The 23544-nt window shown below is 31.5% G+C and overlaps 1 protein-coding gene across 5 annotated transcripts in view; it reads right to left on the bottom strand.

Annotated features, from left to right (window-relative positions):
* The window catches only part of LOC6037900 (LIM domain transcription factor LMO4), a 470644-nt gene that overhangs the window by 439844 nt on the left and 7256 nt on the right, over positions 1–23544 (bottom strand). For 2 of the 5 annotated variants that reach the window (XM_038258414.1, XM_038258413.1), the window contains exon 2: positions 18847–19294. The exons of 1 other annotated variant lie outside the window; for it this stretch is intronic. The gene's annotated coding sequence lies outside the window, so the exon portion shown is untranslated. The remainder of the gene's footprint in view (positions 1–18846; positions 19295–23544) is intronic. 2 more of the 5 variants (XM_038258415.1, XM_038258416.1) reach the window with 1 other exon arrangement.

The following is a 23544-nucleotide window of genomic DNA, read 5'->3' as shown; positions in this document are numbered from 1 at the left end:
AAAGTTAATCATAAAAATGGCTTTACTCAAATACGGTGCCCCTTATAAAAAAAAACATTGAAGTTTTTTTATTGCTAAAGTTTTTTTTATTGCTCAATTTTGTATCCAATTTTTGATATTTTTTCATATAATTTTTTATCATTTTTTAAAATTAATATTTTTTTGAAAAACCATCACTTGACCAAAAACGAATTGAACGTCCTACCCTTAAACTCCCTACCCTATTTCTACAACTTTGCCGAAGACAGGAAATCGATCAGAGAATGCACAGTGGGAAAAATCGAGACAAAAAACGGGCTTAATTGATGCCGGTCAATTGGAACTTTTAACTAGAGGTGGGCAAAAAAAGAGCGAACCGCTCAAAGAGCCGGTTCACTGAAAAGAGCGAACGAACCGTGGCTCTCAAAAAAAGAACCGCGGTTCTTTTTTAAACTCCGATCTTTTGGAAGAACCGTTTCAAGATGCCATGGTTTTTAGTATAAACATAATTTATTGAATTTCCAAAAAAATAGTACTTAATTTGTTTTTGGGAATTGAAAATGCAGTTTCAAATATTTCAAAGCTTATAAAAATTAATCCCAAAAGTAAATGATTTTCTTAATGAACTGGAAAAAAAAACATGTCATTTTACAACTGATTGTATATAAAAGTATTACTGGAATACAAATTTGAGTATTTCAATTTGCATAGATTGTAAAATATTACCAACAATCTACTGAATAGTTTAGAGATTTAGGAGAAAAAAAATAAATCCTCTTGTCCGATTAAACTTTATCTATAAAATCAGAATGTAGAAAAGAGGTCACAGAATATTTTCTCCAAATAAAATATCAGCATTAGTTCAATTCTTGCAGAAATAAACGCAATTTTAAAATTGATAGCAATTTTTCCAGCTTCCCTAGATTTAAATTTGGATGTCAATCAAATACTCGGATGTTTAGGTTCGAGTAAAAATTTTGACATAGAGACCACCAAGACCTATGGTATTCAATGGCATCTTCTCGTTTTCAGTTTTAATTATTTTTATCAAATAATTTATAAAGGTCCGATGTGAAATACATAATTCTTTAAAAAACTTTTCATCAAAATTTTGAAAAAGAGCGAAAGAGCCATTAAAAAGAGCGGCTCTTTTCAATGAGCGAACGAAAATGAGCGGCTCCTAAAAAAGAGCGATTTTGCCCACCTCTACTTTTAACCAAGACTTTTCTTCTGTGAAAAATTCCGAGAATTCGACTGGTGATGGTGACAATCCGCGGAAATGGGCGTAAGGCTCGTTTTAGGTCATTTGGCCCTAGTTTTTGTTGTTTTTATAAGTTTTAAATATGTTGCCTAAATGTTCAATGCGGTGACATAACTTTTTCTTCCCCATCGAAATAATTTTCATGGAACATTTTGCGAGTTTTCCCTATCATCAATCGATTGCTCGGAATTTTTCACGTCAGAAAGAGCTATGTCAAAATATTAAAAATTTCAGCAACAAATTTAAAACTTAAATTAACAGCAAATCGACCTTTTCCGTGACTATTCCTCGCAATTTTTCACTTAAGGAAAAGTTATGTCAAAATATTGAACATTTCAACAACATATTTAAAACTAATAAAAACAGCAAAAAATAGGATAAATAGACGTTAAACGCAAATTTCCGCGAATTCTCACCATCACCAATCGAATTCTTGGAATTTTTCACATAAGAACAGTCTTGGTTGAAAGTTCTAATTGATCTAATCAATTAAGTCCGTTTTTTGCCTCGATTTTTCCCACTGTGGAATGTTTGCACAGCACTTTTCTATGGAAAATCTCAAAATTTGTAAGAGACTTGTATGAAGAAACCTATGATGCAAAATGGCTTATTTGGAGTTCAGAAATTGGTGGAAAAAGTTTCGTCCAAATACATAAAATACAAATATAAAAATCAGATTCTCTCTGCGAAATTTAGGGATTTTTGCTATATCAAATCAAAGAAGTATTTTTTTTTTAACAAAACCTGAAGTCCACGGTATCAAAAATCAATTAAGCAAAGGCGTCGACCTTAATTTACTAAATGTTGTCCTCGTCGTCATCAACATCGGCCGAACCGGTGTGTTGTGTGCAATATCTTCCCAAACCCAACTGTCAGCTGACTGACGACGAGCCCTCTTCCGCTGTGTATCGTTTTAAATGGAGAGAAACACATCGACGAGGGTCAAAACCAGCCAGCCCGAGCCAGGCCAGAAGGGAAATTAGAAGCAGCTGTTTTAATTCCCTCCGATCCCCGGGTTCACGGTGGCCACGGTGTAGCGGCCCAGGCAAAATTGTTTGAAGGGGAAATTGCACAGTAAAATTTCTAAATTCTTTCAACAACTCTAAACAAATCATCAAAAAAAAGTTTTTGTTAATTCCATAAATAACTTAGCAAAATAGGTTAACAAATTGATTTAGTGTCAAAATGTGACTTTAAACATTTGTAACTCATTTTTTGGTTTAAAACTTTGAAGCCACGTAAAATAGTTGTAACTTTAGTTTTTTTTTTTGTTTTGAACCCCCGATGAACCGCTGTCAGTGTACCGGCAGCCGTCGGTGATGTTTTTCGTTGAGTTTTCATAGATGATGCTCTCTTTTTTGTTCCGCTGTGGCACGGGTCGCCGGGTGGTGTGTGGCTGGTCGTGGTTGCTGTCACGTTCGCTAATGCCCCGGTTAAATGCAATGTTTGACACGGTTAATGCTTTGCCACCACACTTTGCGAGCCCTTCCAACCCTCCCTCCCCTTAGTATTGAACGAAAGTTGCTGATGCTTTTTTTTTTTTTTTGTTGTTCAGGTTGATAGCCACTAAAAATGGATCGGACGAGTATTTTTTTTCGTTCACATTTCACTCGGAATGATTATGTGATTTCAGAATGGACGTAATTAGTTAATTTATTGCATGATGGATTTTCACTGCCAACTCCCCCTCCCCTTTTGGCTTCTGGTTCCATCCAACCGTGGATGGCTTCCGGAATTGGAATGAAATACATCAATCATGACAAAAAACAACACAAGGGAAAAGAGTGACATTTTAAGGTAAATTTTGTCATGTTGAAACTCTGTCGGCGGCTTTGTTTTGTGTAATTAAAAACTTGGGATGGTTGCACATTTTTCTGTCATTCAATAAAGGATTGTTTTGAACAGGAATCAAAACTACGAATGGAAAGATATAATAAATTACATAAACAATTTAAATAGAGCGGAAATCAAATATATAATTTCAAATCTAAAATATTATTTAAGTAAGGCTAGTGAAGATCCCAATTTGATTGAAAACACGTAATAGCCGTTAGAAGATGTATTGAATATATTTAACAATCAATTTCAAATGTTTTATCAATTTAAATTTTTAAGCATTTAATGTTTATTTTGCTTCTATAATTTTATGGAGATTTTGAAGTAAGATTGAAAACTTGAAATAAAATTTTAATATCCTTACCATTATTTTTTAACTTTTGTGAACACCTTCAATATTATTTTGAGAACAGAATGTACCAGATTCTTTTCAGCGAATATTTTTGTTTCTGCCAAAGGTATGAAAAATTAAAGAAGTATTAAATAATATCTACCCGAGCAGACGGAAATAACTTGGGAAGGTCAGTTTTTGATATTGTGAGAAGATCGAAATATGTTATTGAGATGATCGGATTAGTTGTTAAAATAACAAAAATCAATAACAAAGATTTGTTCGAAGAATAACTTAAACTGTTATTATGTTGTTATTGCAATAACAAACCAATAACACAGAAGGAATCATGAAGGAATAACCAGATTTGTTATTTTGTGCGGAGAGGTGGAGCAGCATAATAACAAAAAATGTTATTGAACTGGTATGTCTCCATAACAAAAAAAGTTATTGTGTTGGTTTATTTGTAATTTGCAAATAACCTGCAGTTGCCATAACTCCTCTGTACAAGTCAGGGCTGCAGAGTCGGGTACCTCCAAGCGACTTTGAATCCATACTTTGAAGACAACTCCGACTCTGGATGTAGGATATGATGTCAACGACGACTTCAGCTCTCCAAAAATACCCGACTTCGCAGATTCCGACTCCAAGTAAAAGTTGCTGAAAATTTGCTGGATCCGATGCAGTCTCCGAGGTCTCACTCCAGCTCGAACTTCAACGTCAGCTCTGACTTCCTGGCTCTGTGAAAATAATAACAGTTTTTGTTATTCACATTTCAAAAATTCTCAATAAATAAATCAGTTCCGTTAGGGAATATAACAAAATATAAAAACTCTCAAAAGTTAATTTAATCGGATTGATTTTAGCTTGAAACCCCATTTCATGGTGAAATAAATGACCCCGATAAAATTGGTCAAAATTATTTCATAGTTCGAGCCAATTTTAGTAAAATGCCTTAGGGGGTATATCAAATAATTAAGAAAATCAACTTTCAAAATTTTAACTTTTTAGAATAATTTTAGCTTAAGGACCCCATTTCATGGCCAAAAAAATGACCCCGATAAAATTGGTCAAAATTATCCCATAGTTCTAGCCAATTTAAACAAAGTCCCTTAAGGGGTACATCAAATAATTAAAAAAATCAACTTTCAAAATTTCAACTTTTTAGAATAATTTTAGCTTAAGGACCCCATTTCATGGCCAAAATAATGACCCTGACGAAATTGGTCAAAATTATCCCATAGTTCTAACCATTTTAAACAAAGTCCTTTAGGGGGTATATCAAATAATTAAAAAAATCAACTTTCAAAATTTCAACTATTTAGAATAATTTTAGCTTAAGGACCCCATTACATGGCCAAAATAATGACCCCGATAAAATTGGTCAATATTATCCCATAGTTCTAGCCAATTTTAGCAAAGTCCCTTAAGGGGTATATCAAATAATTTTAAAAAAACAACTTTCAAAATTTCAACTTTTTAGAATAATTTTAGCTTAAGGACCCCATTTCATGGCCAAAATAATGACCCCGATAAAATTGGTCAAAATTATCCCATAGTTCTAGCCAATTTAAGCAACGTCCCTTAAGGGGTTTATCAAATAATTTAAAAAATCAACTTTCAAAATTTCAACTTTTTAGAATAATTTTAGCTTAAAGACCCCATTTCATGGCCAAAATAATGACCCCGACGAAATTAGACAAAATTATCCCAAAGATCTAAACATATTTAACTAAAGAAAAAATAATAACAGATTGTGTTATGGACACTTCGAAACTTTTCCATTTGTGCGATTTATGGTAATTTTATTTCTAAGTCAGTATACCGAACGAAAAACAAATTTTGTTATTAGGAGAGTTTTTGAAATGTATAACATTTCCTCTTATTAGCGTGTTATTAAACATTTTCAATATAATATCACTTCAATACCAAATTTTGTTATTTTATCAGAAACTGTTATTATTTTTTCTTCTTGAAGTTGATCTTCAGGATAAAATAATAACACTTTTTGTTATTTTAACAGGATTTGTTATTGAAATATTATTAATTTTGTTATTACCGTCTGCCCGGGTACAGTAAAGTTATCCAAATTGCAAAATTAAGAGCAGGTTTGGGAAATTTTTGCTTTGTGCCAAATTCCATTGCAAATTTTGTTTTTATTGAGTGTAAAGTATGGTTTACGTTTAGGTGAAAAAAAAAACGTGATTTTGGTACACTAAATCCAGTTAATTAAAAACTATTTTCTTCAAAAAGTTGCTTATATCACAATGCGAATTATCAAATCAATGAAAAGTGTCGATTGCAAATTGTTTGAACACGTAAACCGTGATGGCAGATTCCGAAAAAAATATGTTTTTTTTTATTTGGCTCATACTTTGTGGGGACCTTCTCTATGCCCAAAAAGCAACTTTGTGTCATTGGTTCACCCATACAAGTCTCCATACAATATTGGCAGTTGTCCATACAAAAATGAAACGTAAATATTCGAAAATCTGTAACTATTGAAGGAATTTTTTGATTGATTTTATATCTTCGGCAAAGTAGTAGGAAAAAATAGGAACAAGGAAAAAAATTGCCGATTTTTTTAAAAAACGTTTTTTTAATGCTCAATTTCTTAAAATATGTATTTTTTTCGTGATTATTTTATATGTTTTAGAGGTCGAAAAATCGTAACTTTTGAGCCACAGAAAACTATGGTCAAAAAATCTGCCGCCGAGTTATGAATTTTTGAAAAAATAGTGATTTTTGGAAAAAATCGAAATTAAGTAAAAAAAACTGACCTGATTATTTTGCCTTCCTCACTGAGGTAAGGCTATAATCCTGCTCTAAAAATGAACTTCGTATAAAAACGTCGTAGACCCACCTTCATGTACACATATCGACTCAGAATCAAAAACTAACTGAATCCACCTATGTGGTTGGAGCCTTCCTCACTTATTACCAACAATGGCTGATATGATGGAATTGTACAAAAATTTAATCTATTTTTAATATCCGGAATAAAAAAGTACATAAATATCACTTAAGTGGCCATACCTCGAGACAGGATTGCCAGATCATCAATGTTTTGGACTCGTTGGAAAGGTCTTTTGATAACCTAACCAAGGATGGGTCGGATGGTGGATCCGGACATAGTTTACATACATTTAAGTGAGATCCGGCATCCAAAAAGTACATAGATATCACTTAAGTGGACATATCTCGGGACAGGGTTGCCAGATCTTCAATGTTTTGGATTAGTTGGAAAGGTCTTTTGATAACCTAACCAAGGATGGGTCGGATGGTGGATCCGGACATAGTTTTCATACATTTAAGTGAGATCCGGCTTTCAAAAAGTACATCAATATCACTTAAGTCGGGATATCTCGAGACAGGGTTGCCAGATCTTCAATGTTTTGAACTCGTTGGAAAGGTCTTTTGATAACCTAACCAAGGATGGGTCGGATGATGGATCCGGACATAGTTTACATACATTTAAGTGAGATCCGGCATCCAAAAAGTACATAAATATCACTTAAGTGGACATATCTCGGGACAGGGTTGCCAGATCTTCAATGTTTTGGATTCGTTGGAAGGTCTTTTGATAACCTAACCAAGGATGGGTCGGATGATGGATCCGGACATAGTATACATACATTTAAGTGATATCCGGCATCCAAAAAGTACAAAAATATCACTTAAGTGGTCATAACTCGAGACAGGGTTGCCAGATCTTCAATGTTTTGAACTCGTTGGAAAGGTCTTTTGATAACCTAACCAACGATGTGTCGGATGATGGACCCGGACGTAGTTTACATACATTTAAGTGAGATCCGGATATATGTGAAAACACATTTTTATACATAACTTTTGAACTACTTATCGAAACTTCAATCTGTATAAAACTCGATCTATGGGACACTAAACCAAGTCAGATGCAACAGGTTCAGGGTCAAATCGGTTCAGCCAGTGCCGAGAAACATGAGCTAGTTTGTTGGTCACATACATACATACACACACACATACACACACACATACACACACACATACACACACACATACACACAGACATTTGTTCAGTTTTTGATTCTGAGTCGATATGTATACATGAAGGTGGGTCTACGACGTTTTTATACAAAGTTCAATTTTAGAGCAGGATTATAGCCTTACCTCAGTGAGGAAGGCAAAACTGAACAAATGTCTGTGTGTATGTGTGTGTGTATGTGTGTGTGTATGTGTGTGTGTATGTGTGTGTGTATGTATGTATGTGACCAACAAACTAGCTCATGTTTCTCGGCACTGGCTGAACCGATTTGACCCGAACTTGTTGCATTCGACTGGGTTTAGGGTCCCATAGATCGAGTTTTATACAGATTGAAGTTTCGATAAGTAGTTCAAAAGTTATGTATAAAAATGTGTTTTCACATATATTTGGATCTCACTTAAATGCATGTAAACTGTGTCCGGATCCACCATCCGACACATTGTTGGTTAGGTTATCAAAAGACCTTTCCAACGAGTCTAAAACATTAAAGATCTGGCAACCCTGTCTCGAGATATGGCCTCTTAAGTGATATTGATGTACTTTTTTGTAGCCGGATCTCACTTAAATGTATGTAAACTATGTCCAGCTCCACTATCCGACCCGACGTTGGTTAGGTTATCAAAAGACCTTTCCAACGAGTCTGTAACATTGAAGATCTGGCAACCCTGTCTCGAGATATGGCCTCTTAAGTGATATTGATGTACTTTTTTGAAGCCGGATCTCACTTAAATATATGTAAACTATGTCCGGATCCACTATCCGACCTATTTTTGGTTAGGTTATCAAAAGACTTTTCCAACGAGTCTAAAACATTGAAGATCTGGCAACTCTGTCTCGAGATATGGCCACTTAAGTGATATTGATGTACTTTTTTGAAGCCGGATCTCACTTAAATGTATGTAAACTATGTCCGGGTCCATCATCCGACCTATTGTTGGTTAGGTTATCAAAAAACCTTTCCAACGAGCCCAAAACATTGAAGATCTGACAACCCTGTCTCGAGATATGGCCACTTAAGTGATATCGATGTACTTTTTGGAAGCCGGATCTAAAAAATAGATGAAACTTGTGTACAGCTATTGTTGTGAGGAAGGCTCCAACCACATAGGTGGATTAAGTTAGTTTTTTATATCAAATTGACTTTGCAATCGAAAAGTACTCCACAGATAATTTTTATAAAGGGCCCAGTTTTCAAAATATAGCCACCGAAAGTTTGATTTAAGCGAAATATTTTCCGCTTTTCTATTTTTAAAAATGGTGACCAATAGTGACCATTCCTAGAAATATTGTTTTGCAAAGTTCAAAAAACTTGCTATAAAATTGTCTAAGAGACTTAGAAACCTAAAATTCTGGAGCAACATTTGAAAAGGGCGCATAAGCATTTTGACAGCCAGAACTATTTTGCAAATTCCGAGCCATCATGTAACTATTTAACAAAACCCACAGAGTAAAAAGGTAGCTGAGAAGGCCAGCTTTTATTTTACATTTAGATTTTTGTGAAAAAGTCAAAATGCTTATCCGCACTTTTCTCGTGTTGCTCTACAATTTTCCTGTTTCTTTTCCTTAAAGCCGCTGTATCTCAACAACCAGAGGTCAAATCTTCAATGTGTCTTAGACAATTTTATAGCAAATTTTCAGAACTTTAAAAAAATCAGAAATGGTCACTCATGGTTGCTATTTTTAAAAATCGGAGAACTGTGAATATTTTACCAAAATCAAACTTTTGGTGGCTAATAGCCACTGGCTATATCTTGGAAAAAGGGGCCCTTTATCTAAAAATCTGTAAAGTACTTTACGGTTGCAAATTCATTTTTACTTAAAAAATAGGTCAATGTAGTTTTGTATGGCATTTCGATTTTTCCCAAAAATCACTTTAAAAAAAACTCAGCGTCAGATGTTTAGACCATACTTCTCTATGGCTCAAAAGTGGCGGGTTTTTGTCCCCTTAAACATATAAAATCGAAAATCAAAAAAATCAAAAAAATCCCATGTCCTGTTTTTTTTTTTTTCAAGAGTCCTCAACAATACCTAGGGAAATTCTCGTATCTTTGGCAGGTTAAGCTCTCGCTCCTAACTCCATCCAATTTGCAGGTTTTCACTATTTAAACAACTAATTTTGCAAAACTTTTGATAGAAACTTGCTTGCTCACTTCTTATTAAGTTATTTATCACTCGATTTCAGTTGAAAACGCTTTTAATTAGCTTTGATTGAATGTCAAAATCCTGACCTGCCAACATTAGAGGCACGCTGGAATTAGATGCTGTTCCCCTACTATGCCGAAGACTTGGTGTCAATCAAAAAATTCCTCGAAAACTTACAGATTTTCTAATCATTACGTACCATTTTGTATGGAAGTTGCCAAAATTGTATGGAGACATGTATGGGGGGACCAATGACACAAAGTGGCTTCTTTGGTCATAGGGAAGGCCCCCAAAAAGTATGAGCCAAATAAAAAAAAATACAAATAAAATCCATTTCCGGTTTTAGTAGAGGGTTGCTAAAATAATGAAATGAGTTTGCATAAAGATTTTTGGAAAATCTCAATTTTAATTTAAATAAATTGGCTGTTGACATTGAACAAATAAAAACTTGTTTTTCAAAATGCAAAATTGTTCAGCAAGAAATTTCCTAAAAGATGATGGATTTGGTTTTGTCAGCTAAATTGTTTAATCTCGTTTTATATGAGAAATCTGTGAAAAAAACCAGCCAAATTATTTTATTTGATAAACTTTAACAAGTTGCCCATGAAAAATTACGACTTGCGATTACGAAAATATTTGAGAGTTTAGTGGCTATAACTATCAACAAGTCCAATTTTTCCTGGAAGAAAATACTTCCTGAGTTCTAAAAGTGCACACAACACCAATCGCCCAAGAACCTTGAAAAATCATAAATTCATAAAGAAATTTTAATAAAGGGACTTAAAAATTAAACATTGAATTCTATTTACAGCATTATGAATTGAATATTTATCGAAAGCAATGTTTTTGGTTATAAACCCTTGTGTAAACCTTTTTTTATCAATCATCATTGTAGAGCTAAATTTCTTCGACCAATCGAATGATGCGACATGAAAAACGAATTTGTTTTGTCAAAGTCTTCCTGTGGGGAACGGCATGTAATCTCATTGGGCACCTAATGTTGTCATATCACTTCTTTGGCGTCCAAATACTTTTTTTAAAAGTCATTTTTAACCCATTTCAAGCAATTAATAGCTTGTATAACTAAAATTCAGCAAAATAATTTGAATAAATAGTGAGAATTTGCAAATTGACGAGAATTACGACCGAGTCCTCAACCTGCCAAACATACGAGGATTTCCCCTCTCCCTCAAACCTAACTCTTTATTCCCCCAGCTTCCCGTACTATCACTCCAACCAATTTGCTGATTCGAACGAAGAATAAGACGAAGCTGGTTGATTCCAAGAATTCTTCTAGAAGGAACGTGTAATATTGCTCTTGCAGCTGAGCTCCAAAGTCGACGACGACGCCGGCAAGCCACTTTTATTCCGTTCATTACTCAGGCATTAATTAATTTGATATCAGCTTAATTGAATTGGATGTTAGAAATTTATTATCCGGTGGGGAGTTGGGGTGACGTGGTGAGCGCTCGCTCCGAACGATATTGAACGAAAGGTAGACAGCTGCTGTCGACGGAGGATGCTGCTGCTGCTCATATCTTTGGATGCTGAGTTCAAATTGAAGGTCGGAGGGGGATCACAGGGATTAGTGTGCAGAGCTGACGACCACGTTGGCAGGCTAGTACGTGGCCGGGCACGTGTTGATTGGTGACAATGGGCCTCAATATCTACCGTCTGGTGATGGGTGGATTTGGTTTAACGGGAGGATTAGATTTGAGTTGGATGTGTTGGGGCTTGTTAGCTATTGTCGGAAATAGAACTTCAGCATTTACTTAAATTTACTAAGAAAACATTTTGATTTGTGTTGGTAGTAAAAAAAAATCCAACCAATTAATTTTGAATACAGGACAACTTTTCACCAGTTCTAACTACAGCTAGTTGGCCGCTTTGCTGAGCTCAAGGATTCAGGATTGTTTCCGCTCTGCTCAAGGATGCAAGAACTATATCTTTGCCTCAGACGGGGCAAGTTTAGCGAACAGCATCAGCTTACTCTCTCGAGAGTCTCCAGAGGGAGTGTGTAGTACGATATAGAGTGTTGTTCACCGAGCAGCAACTCCTCCACCGCCGGGGCGAGCAATAACGATAATGGAAAGCCATAAGCAAAGAGTTGAAATTTTTTAATTAATTTTCCGCGATAAATTATTTTAATTAATTTTGATAAGAATTATAATAAATTACAAATGATCCCGAGACGGTGCTGCTGCCGCTGCTCTCCGATGCTGTGTCCGGGCGGAAAATGAGCTTCTTGCCGGAGTTGTGACGCTCCGGTAATGCTCCGATAACAGCCAGCTCGCCAAGACGCGCTCAAGACACCAGCCCAAGGAAGAAAGGGGTTTCGTATTTCGATATCTTGAGCAAGCTTTCGTCGACGCCGTCATCACCTAGCAGCACCAGAAACGAGCAGCTAATTAAACGCTACTTTTAATTGGTAGAATGTTGTAACTCGCAGAGTCGAAAGACACGCGGACGACCAGCTTCTGCTTCTAATTTGACATTTTGTGAATTATACAGCGGTTCTTAGCGGGGGGAGTGTCTTCAAATTCTGCTCAATTAACCCACATCTCTCCTTCAGCATGAAAAGTTGCGAAACTTTTTCTGTTTCCTCGCTGCTTTCATCTTAATCCTGACCCAATTCCAGGCCTGGTGTGCATCATTTTAATTGTCTTGTGATCTTCCTTCCAGACCGAAACCCAACCCCATTTCTATCAAAACCTTCCTGGAAATGTGCCACTTGATAATAGCTAATTAATTTGATTGAATTAATTATATTTTCATGCTAGGCATCTCGAAAGAAAAAGGCCACAACGCATCGCATCATCGCAGAGCGTGAATTTTAATCACTTCACTTTACGAGAGCACATTTTTGTTGCTTCTTCTGCGTTTCGATTCGCTGTCAAAAATGTTACTGTCCAACTCTATTTTTCAACTCGAGGCAGATTCGTTTCGATTTCTCGGCAGGTGGAGCACGTGCTGCAGTGTTTTGTCTGGTGTTTTTGGTTTGTAAGTGATTTAATATGGTAAGAGGAACCGAAAACCGCATTTTTACTACTCGACTAACATTATTCTACAATAATATCATAGAATAAATAAGACAAAAATATTAATTAAAAAAATTGAAAAAAACCGATCGGCAGAAACCATACGCATTTTTCTTAACCAAAAAAAAATCAAAAAGGATTCAGGGTGGTATGTTCCTTGGAGCAGTAGATGCCAAATTCATTAAATTTGAAGTTACACAATATAACATGGAATTGTTAAAAAAAGGAAAAAATCAAGTATTTTTGTAAGTTTTTCATCTTTCAAAAAGTTCTTTGAATTCTTTGACCGATAATTTATATTCAATTATGTGATTTTTCCTAAAAACATGAGCAGACGCTAAATATTTTTTAATGCTTTTTTATGATTTTTTCCATTCTTTCAAACATATGCGATTCTTTGATAAAATTAAGAAGATGGTTGTTATATATTTCAGATTTTATAAGTTTAAAATAATGGCAGTACTAATATTTTTAATGTTTAGTCAAGGGACATTATTTTTGTAAAAGACATCGTTATTTCATGTATGAACAAACACGATTGTAATCTGATTGTAAATATATTTTAATTTGAATGAATAGCTTGTTATTCAAATCAGAACATAATTTCAAAATTTGACTGAAATAAAAAATTAAAATGCATTTTACATAAATTGTGGTTTTTTTCCATCAGTAATAAAAAAAATAATTTAATCATTTTTGTCATTTTTGTGATTTTTGTTAATTTTTGTAATTATTGTGATTATTGTCATTTTTGTCATTTTTGTAATTATTGTGATTATTGTCATTTTTGTCATTTTTGTCATTTTTGTCATTTTTGTCATTTTTGTCATTTTTGTCATTTTTGTCATTTTTGTCATTTTTGTAATTTTTGTAATTTTTGTAATTTTTGTAATTTTTGTAATTTTTGTAATTTTTGTGATTTTTGTAATTTTTGTAATTTTTGTAATTTTTGTAATTTTTGTAATTTTTGTAATTTTTGTAATTTTTGTAATTTTTGTAATTTTTGTAATTTTTGTAATTTTTGTAATTTTTGTAATTTTTGTAATTTTTGTAATTTTTGTCATTTTTGTAATTATTGTGATTATTGTCATTTTTGTCATTTTTGTCATTTTTGTAATTTTTGTAATTTTTGTAATTTTTGTAATTTTTGTAATGTTTGTAATTTTTGTAATTTTTGTAATTTTTGTAATTTTTGTAATTTTTGTAATTTTTGTAATTTTTGTAATTTTTGTAATTTTTGTAATTTTTGTAATTTTTGTAATTTTTGTAATTTTTGTAATTTTTGTAATTTTTGTAATTTTTGTAATTTTTGTAATTTTTGTAATTTTTGTAATTTTTGTAATTTTTGTAATTTTTGTAATTTTTGTAATTTTTGTAATTTTTGTAATTTTTGTAATTTTTGTAATTTTTGTAATTTTTGTAATTTTTGTAATTTTTGTGATTTTTGTAATTTTGTAATTTTGTAATTTTGTAATTTTTGTAATTTTGTAATTTTGTAATTTTGTAATTTTTGTAATTTTAATTTTTGTAATTTTGTAATTTTTGTAATTTTGTAATTTTTGTAATTTTGTAATTTTTGTAATTTTGTAATTTTGTAATTTTGTAATTTTTGTAATTTTTGTAATTTTTGTAATTTTTGTAATTTTTGTAATTTTTGTAATTTTTGTAATTTTTGTAATTTTTGTAATTTTTGTCATTTTTGTCATTTTTGTCATTTTTGTCATTTTTGTCATTTTTGTCATTTTTGTCATTTTTGTCATTTTTGTCATTTTTGTCATTTTTGTCATTTTGTCATTTTGTCATTTTTGTCATTTTTGTCATTTTTGTCATTTTTGTCATTTTGTCATTTTTGTCATTTTTGTCATTTTGTCATTTTGTCATTTTTGTCATTTTTGTCATTTTTGTCATTTTTGTCATTTTTGTCATTTTTGTCATTTTGTCATTTTTGTCATTTTGTCATTTTTGTCATTTTTGTCATTTTTGTCATTTTTGTCATTTTTGTCATTTTTGTCATTTTTGTCATTTTGTCATTTTTGTCATTTTTGTCATTTTTGTCATTTTTGTCATTTTGTCATTTTGTCATTTTTGTCATTTTTGTCATTTTTGTCATTTTTGTCATTTTGTCATTTTTGTCATTTTGTCATTTGTCATTTTTGTCATTTTTGTCATTTTGTCATTTTTGTCATTTTTGTCATTTTGTCATTTTGTCATTTTTGTCATTTTTGTCATTTTGTCATTTTGTCATTTTGTCATTTTGTCATTTTTGTCATTTTTGTCATTTTTGTCATTTTTGTCATTTGTCATTTTGTCATTTTAGTCATTTTTGTCATTTTGTCATTTTTGTCATTTTTGTCATTTTTGTCATTTTTGGTATTTTTGTTATTTTTGTCATTTTTGTCATTTTTGTCATTTTTGTCATTTTTGTCATTTTTGTCATTTTTGTCATTTTTGTCATTTTTGTCATTTTGTCATTTTTGTCATTTTTGTCATTTTGTCATTTTTGTCATTTTGTCATTTTGTCATTTTTGTCATTTTTGTCATTTTGTCATTTTTGTCATTTTTGTCATTTTTGTCATTTTTGTCATTTTGTCATTTTGTCATTTTTGTCATTTTTGTCATTTTGTCATTTTGTCATTTTTGTCATTTTTGTCATTTTGTCATTTTTGTCATTTTTGTCATTTTGTCATTTTTGTCATTTTGTCATTTTTGTCATTTTTGTCATTTTGTCATTTTTGTTTTTGTCATTTTGTCATTTTTGTCATTTTGGTATTTTGTCATTTTTCATTTTGTCATTTTTATCATTTTTATCATTTTTGTCATTTTTGTCATTTTGTCATTTTGTCATTTTGTCATTTTTGTCATTTTTGTCATTTTTGTCATTTTGTCATTTGTCATTTTGTCATTTTGTCATTTTGTCATTTTGTCATTTTTGTCATTTTTGTCATTTTGTCATTTTTGTCATTTTGTCATTTTTGTCATTTTGTCATTTTTGTCATTTTTGTCATTTTGTCATTTTGTCATTTCTGTCATTTTTGTCATTTTTGTCATTTTGTCATTTTGGTATTTTTGTTATTTTTATCATTTTTGTCATTTTTGTCATTTTGTCATTTTTGTCATTTTTGTCATTTTTGTCATTTTTATCATTTTTGTCATTTTGTCATTTTGTCATTTTTGTCATTTTTGTCATTTTGTCATTTTTGTCATTTTGTCATTTTTGTCATTTTTGTCATTTTGTCATTTTTTCATTTTGTCATTTTTGTCATTTTTGTCATTTTTGTCATTTTGTCATTTTTGTCATTTTGTCATTTTTGTCATTTTTGTCATTTTGTCATTTTTGTCATTTTTGTCATTTTGTCATTTTGTCATTTTTGTCATTTTTGTCATTTTTGTCATTTTTGTCATTTTGTCATTTTGTCATTTTTGTCATTTTGTCATTTTTGTCATTTTTGTCATTTTTGTATTTTTGTCATTTTTGTCATTTTTGTCATTTTTGTCATTTTTGTCATTTTGTCATTTTTGTCATTTTTGTCATTTTGTCATTTTTGTCATTTTGTCATTTTTGTCATTTTGTCATTTTTGTCATTTTGTCATTTTTGTCATTTTTGTCATTTTGTCATTTGTCATTTTTGTCATTTCTGTCATTTTGTCATTTTGTCATTTTTGTCATTTTGTCATTTTGTCATTTTTGTCATTTTTGTCATTTTTGTCATTTTGTCATTTTGTCATTTTTGTCATTTTTGTCATTTTTGTCATTTTTGTCATTTTTGTCATTTTTGTCATTTTTGTCATTTTTGTCATTTTTGTCATTTTTGTCATTTTTGTCATTTTTGTCATTTTTGTCATTTTTGTCATTTTTGTCATTTTTGTCATTTTTGTCATTTTTGTCATTTTGTCATATTGTCATTTTGTTATTTTTGTCATTTTTGTCATTTTTGTCATTTTTGTCATTTTTGTCATTTTTGTCATTTTTGTCATTTTTGTCATTTTTGTCATTTTTGTCATTTTTGTCATTTTTGTCATTTTTGTCATTTTTGTCATTTTTGTCATTTTTGTCATTTTTTGTCATTTTTGTCATTTTTGTCATTTTTGTCATTTTTGTCATTTTTGTCATTTTTGTCATTTTTGTCATTTTTGTCATTTTTGTCATTTTTGTCATTTTTGTCATTTTTGTCATTTTTGTCATTTTTGTCATTTTGTCTTCCGATTTGTCATTTTTGTCATTTTTGTCATTTTTGTCATTTTTGTCATTTTTGTCATTTTTGTCATTTTTGTCATTTTTGTCATTTTTGTCATTTTTGTCATTTTTGTCATTTTTGTCATTTTTGTCATTTTTGTCATTTTTGTCATTTTTGTCATTTTTGTCATTTTTGTCATTTCTGTCATTTTTGTCATTTTTGTCATTTTTGTCATTTTTGTCATTTTTGTTATTTTTGTCATTTTTGTCATTTTTGTTATTTTGTCATTTTTGTCATTTTTGTCATTTTTGTCATTTTTGTCATTTTTGTCATTTTTGTCATTTTTGTCATTTTTGTCATTTTTGTCATTTTTGTCATTTTTGTCATTTTTGTCATTTTTGTCATTTTTGTCATTTTTGTCATTTTTGTCATATTGTCATTTTGTCATTTGTCATTTTTGTCATTTTTGTCATTTTTGTCATTTTGTCATTTTTGTCATTTTTGTCATTTTTGTCATTTTTGTCATTTTTGTCATTTTTGTCATTTTTGTCATTTTTGTCATTTTTGTCATTTCTGTCATTTTTGTCATTTTTGTCATTTTTGTCATTTTTGGTATTTTTGTTATTTTTGTCATTTTTGTCATTTTTGTCATTTTTGTCATTTTTGTCATTTTTGTCATTTTTGTCATTTTTGTCATTTTTGTCATTTTTGTCATTTTTGTCATTTTTGTCATTTTTGTCATTTTTGTCATTTTTGTCATTTTTGTCATTTTTGTCATTTTTGTCATTTTTGTCATTTTTGTCATATTGGAAGGCTAATATCTCAGATTTAAAAGAGACAAATAGTTAACAAAAATAAATATTAAAGGTGCTTAAAGAAATCGTTCGAAAATCAAGTAACATATTTAGGGAAGTTGACGACTGTGTTACTGTGTATATTTACTATTTTAATTTCGGGAAATGATTGAATATTAAAATTAAAATTTTTGTGTTACGTATTATTTGAACGAGCAGCGATCAAAAAAAGATCACATATAGAAACTCTCCATTTCACTAATTTTTCTGTATTATCCTTTTGAAAAAATAGCTGTGCTGGAAAACAATTAACTTATAACATTTTCTATTTGTTTCAGATCGGCTTTCAATCGGTAGTCTAATATATTTAAATATTGACTTAATTTTAATGAAAATAGTGATAATAAGAATACACATTTTTAAAAAATTTCTAGTGGCTTCACAATGTTTATTGCTAAGAATTTCAGGCTCATAATCTTTATGTCTCTTGATTTTTTGAAAGATTACTTAAGGTATAGTAGACAAAACATTCGACAAACTACGCAATTTTTATCGATTTCAAAAATATAATGAATAATCTCAAACTAAACAATTAAGTTCATCCAGAAACTTACAACCGTCCACAGGACGGCTTTATTCCAACCAACCGAGAACACCGTGCACCGCCTTCTCACCCACCGGCGTCGATTCATCGACGAAGCCCTGCATGCGTTCGCTAATGTCATCCGCGGCCGCACAAGTGACAGATAATTATCGCGTAATTATGGCTTATGTTAGCGCGATGATGTACAGCGAGTCAGAGTTGGTTGGTCGGTCGTTCGACTCGCTGCCTGATGACTATTGTGGCCTGGGTCGATGCTTTGGGTGTGCTGGGAAAACACATACGCACACGCAATTACCTCCACCAAATGTTTGTCTATTTGTGATTTGGCCGGTTGTGTCGGTCGTTAAGTCTATGGTTTGGATATTTCGGGGGGATTGTGGGTGACTTTGTGTAACTGTTGATTGAGGGAGTTATGGCAGTCGAATTTTGTTGTCTTTGTTATTCTTAATATGAAAAATATAGTTTACTGTATTTTTTTAAGAATACGAATTCATCCAATTCTTCTTAGAACTATCTCTTCTCTAAGTTTAAGTTTGTGTCCAACGTCCTCGTGTCGTCTCAAATCTCGTGACACACATATTCCCTTCCAACTTGTTGCTGCTGTCTGTACTGTCCAAGAATGTTTGTTTTCATTGAAATTTGAGAAGACACCAAAAATTTACCTGATTCTTTTCCCTTTGGTTCTGATCTTTTTTTCTTCTCTCCTTCGCTGACGCACGCTCACACTCACAGACAGCCTTACTCAATTCTTGTTCTTAGCTTCTTTCAGCTGCGCGCTTTATCGCTCTTTCTCCAAAAAAAGAGTCTTCTTCTTTTTCTACCTTTTTTCGATTCCCTTCTTTCTACTGATTACCTCTCAAAGTCTCTTCCCTTTCTTAGTTTCTTCTTCCTTCTTTTCTTCTTCCGTTAACCCACTGCTTGTGGTATTATTCCACTTTCGAGGCAGCTTCTCTTCCCACTCTCTACCTTTGCTTATCAACTTTTACTTCATCCACACACACACACACAGTCCCACTAACACATGCGAGTTAAGGTTTTTAATGTGCAAGGAAGGTCGATCAAAGCGTGCGATGCACGGCGGCGCAGCAGCAGCGTGGACGACGAAGACTACTATGATGACAAAGAAAAGAAGAAGAAGCAATAAGGCAATGCATCAAATTCGCTGAATTGAAGAGGTGATTGTTGGAACTGGTAGAAAAGACGGAGGTCTGCTGCAGCAGCAGCAGCTCGAATAAAAAGCCAGATGCTTTGCAGAGTTGTTGGTTTTTCCCCTGCCGAAGGTATATTGTGTCATTGAGGAAACCAGACCTAGATGATGCAGCGTCATTTGTGTAATTGATTGCAAATCGAGTTGGACTTTCTTTTGAATGTGTTATTGAAGTATATAGTTTAGGTTGTTCGAAAAACGCGATGCTGCAAATAAAATTGTGCTAACCCAAATATAGATTTGGATCAATTTTTGCATACATTGATCAATTCTCACAAATTATACAGCATGATATGAGCAACTCTCTACGAAATCGGCCGATTTCGACCATTTTTATTTTTTGTATTTTTTAATTTGGCTCAAACTTTGTGGGGGCCTTCCCTATGACCAAATATGCTATTTTGTGTCATTGGTTCACCCATACAAGTCTCCATACAATTTTGGCAGCTGTCCATACAAAAATGGTTTGTAAATATTCAAACAGCTGTAACTTTTGAGTGAATTTTCTGATCAATTTGGTGTCTTCGGCAAAGTTGTAGGTATTGTTGAGGACTTTTGAGAAAAAAATAGGTACACGGAAAAAAAAATTTGGAGATTTTTTTATCAACTTTTTTTTTACTAAAACTCAATTTCCCAAAATACGTATTTTTTGATTTTCGAGATTTTTTGATATGTTTTAGAGGGTAAAAATCCGCAACTTTTGAGCCATAGAGACACATGGTCAAAAAATCTGCCGCCGAGTTATGAATTCTTGAAAAAATAGAGATTTTTGGAAAAAAACGAAGTTTTATGCAAAAACAAGTTTGACATTACTTTTTAATGCAAAATTGAATTTGCAATCGAAAAGTACTTTACAGATTTTTTGATAAAGGGCTCCGTTTTCAAGATATAGCCACCGAAAGTTTGATTTTAGCGAAATATTTGCAGTTTTTCAATTTTTAAAAATAGTGACCATTTCTAAATTTTTTTTTTTAAGTTCAAAAAATTTGCTATAAAATTGTCTAAGCGACATTGAAGATTGGACATCGGGTTGCTGAGATAGAGTCGCTTTAAGAAAAAGAAACTCGAAAATTGAAGTTTTCTAAATCTCACCAAAACAACCCACCTTTTTCTAATTTCGATTTCTCAGCAATTAATGGTCCGATTTTCAATGTTAATATATGAAACATTCGTGAAATTTTCCGATCTTTTCGAAAAAAATATTTTGAAAATTTTTAAATCAAGACTAACATTTTAAAAGGGCCAAATATTGAATATTACGCCCATGGCAAAAATGACATAGTTTGTTATAAAACATTCAAAATAAGTTATTTTCAATCACTCCTGAAAGTTTCATAAAGATATAACATGATTAAACTGAATTAGAGACGATTTTCAGCTCAACATTTTACCGTGCGCATTGCGGGCTGTCAAACTTTCTGAGCGTTTTTCTCGAAACACCGAGTTAATTTACGGGATCCACGATATCTCGCGATGGGATGGACCAAATTGGCTAAAATTTGGGGTGAAGACTCTCAAGACATATATATCGTGTGTATGACGATGTCTGATTTTGAAATTTTGCTTTTTTAAAAAATCCAAAAATCAAAAACTGACGATTATTTATATGAAAAACACAAAAATATTTTTATCTTTTTTTTTTAAATAAGTTTTTTGAAAATCGGCCTTCGTCATGCACACAGGACCGGTTTAACGAGTCTTCACCAAAATTTTGAGCCGATTTGGTCAAGGCAGAGTTAAGATATCGTGGCACCCGTTTTTTTTAACTGCTAACTTCAAATAGCTATATCTCGGCAATGATACAACCAAATGTCTTCAAATATGTTTTGATAATAGATGAAAATGTGTAGTTTAATGCCCTGATAACAGTTTTTAAATAAAATTAAGTGTGTGCTCACACCAACCTCTGACTTTTTTTTTATCGATTTACATGTATGTATAACCTTTTAATAAAGAAAGTCGTAATTTTTTATTAGCAACAAGTTGAAGTTCAAAAAATTCAATTGTCTGCCCGAAATTTTAAAGAATTTCTCTCAACCATATTATAGCAAAAAAAAAGTTCAAAAATTGAATTTACGAGCCACGGTTTCAACATTTGAAAGCTAAAAGTGTTTAAAAATGCATTATACACTAGTCAATTTGTTTTGCAATCATTAGTTTCCAAAAACCTAAGTATTGACGAAAATTTATTTTTTTGCAAAAAAAACGTTTTTCCAGTGGAATGTCATGAAAATTAAAAATATTTTTAAACCAGCCCAAACATGCACAGAAAAAAAAAATGTAAATTTGGAAGTTTTAATTTTGGAAGGTTGAATATTACCTCTTTTATGATGTAATTTTACCCCAATTTAGACTGAAAAAGTGTCATTACACCAGAAAAGTGGTAAAATTACACATTTCCAGAGGTAAAATTACACCTTTTTTTCTGACATAAAAGATGTACCCCTTCCCAGATGTAATATTACCATGATTTTTTTTTCTGTGTGCTAAATATGATTATCAAATGATTCAGAAAAATGCGTTTTAGATTGTTTTCAGTTGATTTTACTTTTATTTTCATCAAAATTTGGAAGTTTTTTGTAAAAATATTTTTTGCCCCCCGATTTTTCAAACCAATTTTGAAGGGGGGGGGGGCGACATAAATTTTGAAAAATATTTGCAACGGCCTAAAGGGTGCATAGCAACAAAAAAATGTCTTCTTATTCCAAAACTGTTAAACTTACGGACCAAATCCTGCAATATTCTGATTGTAAAAATAGTCAAACTTTAGGGGGTGAATAAAAAAATATAATCGAATGTTTCCGTAGTTTTGAAGATACTAAAATGTCTGTAACAAGAATCTTGGTGCAAAAGTTCTGGTTGATGTGCTCCGTTAAGAGCTGAGGGATAAAACATTGAATGTAATATAAAATGGACTACTTCTTAACTCTTCATAGAATTCATATTAAACAACAAATAAAATTATCAGCCTCATTAACAAACAGCGCATTTTTTTAAACATTTGTTTCTTTTCCGAACTGTGATCAATATATTTCAATTTTTTAAAAAGTAAAAATTAAAACAAATTTGACTAAAACAAGTTTAAAAGTGTTTGATAGAATTTACTGAAACTACAAACCGGTTATTTTTAATAAGGAACAATTTTAAATGCATTTTAAAATATCATGAAACTTACATTTTTTCCTTTCTCTGATATAGGAGCCATTATTCAACAGTTATTTATTAATATGATACAAAAAACAAGTAATTTTGAATAGGTTAAAAAATGGAAAAATTAAAAGCTTCTCAATTTTGTTAAATCCACATGTCAAATTTTCCCAAATGTTGAAACTTTTAATCCATAAACCGAAAAGTTTCCAAAAAATACATTTTTAGATGCAATTTTTTGCCTTCCTCAATGAAAAGAAGCTATTAAATCACCTTAAAATTAACTTTTTTATTTAACCTCCTAGATTCAATTTAATTTATACTGGTCGACTCAGAATCAAACTGAAAAAAAAACTAAACTAAAATTAACAATATTATTGTTATTGTTATCTTAGGCTAGCACAAATTTTAACTATTTTTCCCCTCTGTTATGGTTCAAATTTCAAGCAAAACTTTCAAAATGTTGAAGCATAAACTTTAACAAATTTACAGTTATATTATCACCAAAATAATTAAAAATGTCAATGATTTTATGAAATTTTATTTTCACTCCTAAAGTTTTACATCTTTTTCCAATCTGTGGTCCAAAAATTTTAAAATAGCAAAAAATCTAAAAGTGTCCAATTATAAGTACAAAAATGCACTTTAGAAAATTTATTTGAAATTGTTTACAATCAAATACACAAGTTTTTTTTTATCAATTCAAATTTGAATTTGCAGCAATATTTTTTGCTCAGAAATAAAATGTTTTCAAAAAGCTTCAATAATTTTTTTAAAGTCCAATCAACTGAAAACAATTTTAAATGCATTTTTCTGCGCATAAAATTCTATTTGGCATATCGGGAAAGAATCAAAAACATTTGTAATTTTTGTGAAATTCCGTTCTGCAGTTCTGCAAAAAGTTTGTTTTCCGCGAAAAAACTAATTTCGTCAATACTTAGATATTTTGAGAATTAATGATTACAAAAAAACAAACTGAGCGGTTTCAAATGCATATTAAAATACT

The sequence above is a fragment of the Culex quinquefasciatus genome, chromosome 2 (assembly GCF_015732765.1).
Source record: "Culex quinquefasciatus strain JHB chromosome 2, VPISU_Cqui_1.0_pri_paternal, whole genome shotgun sequence".
NCBI classification, from domain to species: domain Eukaryota; kingdom Metazoa; phylum Arthropoda; class Insecta; order Diptera; family Culicidae; genus Culex; species Culex quinquefasciatus.
The sequence above is the reverse complement of the archived record's forward strand: the minus strand, read 5'-3'. Positions and strand labels throughout refer to the sequence as shown.